Below are 2,803 nucleotides of genomic sequence, written 5' to 3'. Positions count from 1 at the left end.
GTTTCTGGAACTATGTATATTTATTAATAAGGAATAGTTTAAAATTATGAAATGACCAGGAGCGGACAATTTTCCTAATCCTATCAGCTCTTTGCAGCTCTTTTATTAGCCCCCTTCAGGAATATCAGCTTTTTTATCTAATTAAATTTTATATTAATGTGCTTTTGACTTTTGGCCTTTCTCTTCCTTCTGTTCTTTTTTTTCCCCTAAATTACATGTTTCTGTTTAACAGCTACTATCAATTCTTTGATATGAATTCTCAACATCAATTTACTAACTCCAGAGATGAAGGAGCATCAATATTTAGAAGCGAAGAATACAAAGCCTTGGGCATCTGGATGGCTCAGTCACTTAAGCATCTGCCTTCGACTCTGGTGGTGATCCCAGGGTCGTGGGATGGAACCCCAGGTTGAACTTTCTGCTCAGCTGGGAGCCTACTTCTCCCTCTCCTTTTGCCTGCAGCTCCCTTTGTTTGCGTTCTCCCTCTCTTTGTCAACGAAATAAAATATAATAAAATAATGTAAATAATACATTTATTTATTTATTAAAATGCAATTATTACACAATACATAATGTATTGCATAATTATAATAATGGTTAAATAATTTATTAAATATTTATATTAAATATATCAATTTAATTAAATAAATATTTTTAGAATTTAAAATATTTCAAATTTAGATTATTAAATATTAAATCATTAATTTAATAAATAAATATCTAAACATAATTAAATAAAATAATTTATTTATTAAAATGAATAAAATAATGTTGTCATTATCTCAGCATGTATTTTTAAATAGTCTAAAAAAAAAATCTAATAAAGTCTAAATACATTGAGTTCAGATATTTATACAAGTTAACCCAGACACTGAACCCACAGTTTCAAAACTTTTGTTTTTATCTACTACTCAAAATACGATTTTAATATATTTATTTGTAACTTTGACATAGCAAGGAAACTTGGAGGAAAAGGAGACATTTGCTTTTAATATTTGAAAATTATTTTGTTGATTTAAAAAAATAAAAACCTTAACACGTGAGCATTTCTTCTTAAATAACACTGTGAAGTTTCTGAGTCGCATTCTATTAAAAGTGCTGATAAAATGGCCTCAGTTACTCATTTAAATTATCAGCTGAATGGGTAACAAATGAAGTAGAGAGCTTTTTAATTATTTATGAATGTATTGCTTGTGGATGGAGTGCCACATAGAGTTACCTCTCTTTTTGGCTTTGTTTTGTGAGCAGCAGTGGAATCTATGAATGAGATTAAACATAAGGACATTCACAGAAATTCTTAATGAACTTCTGAAGAAGGGCAATAAGTGCAAGGAAAAACTGCAGCAAGACTAATTACAAATTTCAAGTGGTCATCGCTTAATTATAGAAGCTTTTAAGTTCAAGTAATATATCTTTTTCATGAGCCTATCATATTGTATTAATTACCACAAACTGCACTCTTGAACACTTATCTTTTCACATATTTCTTATTCTTAGTACTTAAAATTACCCTTATGATTGATAAGTAAATGGATTTTACTGACAATGCATTTATTTACATAAATAAATAATGCTGTTTATATATATAAAAACAATTGAATGTGTTCAATGAATTTTTTTTCAAATTAACATCTTAATTCTACCACATTAGTTACAAATAGATATAGACTTTATAGATTCATCAAATATTTTATTCTCAAATTTATATGTCCTTTGTGAAGTAAATGAAACTGTATATATTAAATATAATCCTATCACATGTAACAGTTACTAGTGCATCCCAGGACATACATAGGTCAGGTCCTCCTCAAGGCATCACGGATAACTGGATTTAACTTTCTATCCTAGGAGTCTTCTGTATATTTCTGTGGCTTTTATACTACAATCAGGAGGAAGAATTATTTTGCTAAAAGCTTCCAAATGACTATGCGAGTAGATTATTTGTAGACTAGTGATATAATATTATTGTTTAATATGTGAAGCATGATAAAATAAAATGCTATTGCCATATTTAATTTGTTCAGTAAAGCATTCATTTAGTTATCAAGCATTCATTTTCTTTTTTTAAAGATTTTATTTATTTATTTGACAGACAGAGATCACAAGTAGACAGAGAGGCAGGCAGAGAGAAAGGAAGGGAAGCAGGGTCCCTGCTGAGCAGAGAGCCTGATGTGGGGCTCTATCCCAGGACTCTGGGATCATGACCTGAGCAGAAGGCAGAGGCTTTAACACACTGAGCCACCCAAGAGCCCCAAGCATTCATTTTCTTTATACAGAAGAGATAGAACAATATTATATAGTAGAAAAGACAGTAAATAATCTAGAAACCTTGATCATTTTGTTTTGGCAATTTTAGAACATAAAATTAGCTAAAGCTCAAGTGCAAGTTATATTTGTATCATAGGAGGAAAAGTTAATTAAAAGTTTGTTTATTACCATAGTTTAACACTTCAACGAAATGATAACGAGTCCAAAATCAATGAATATATGAAGTATACAATAAAAACAATAATCTTGAGTGTATGTGACTCACTGTAGGTATTGATAGGCTAGAAATCAAAGGGAAAGTATCTATAGGGTTTGTTCAGTTCCATGCTCATCAGATTAATAGGCTTTCTCATATTGCTTCCTTCACCACATTAATTTGTCTAATGAAGTTTTCAAGAGTTAAAGACAGTGATAGGTTCATGGCTGGAGAGAAGGTACAGAATCTAAGATAGTTCAGCAGTGCTTATTATTTAAGAGAAAGACAGCATGGGAGGTGAGGGGTATATCATGCATCCTGTTTTCACTCCCTTTGTGG

This window comes from Mustela nivalis (assembly GCF_964662115.1).
Source record: "Mustela nivalis genome assembly, contig: HAP1_SCAFFOLD_588, whole genome shotgun sequence".
In the NCBI taxonomy this organism is placed as follows: Eukaryota; Metazoa; Chordata; class Mammalia; order Carnivora; family Mustelidae; genus Mustela; species Mustela nivalis.
This window is presented reverse-complemented; position numbering follows the sequence as displayed.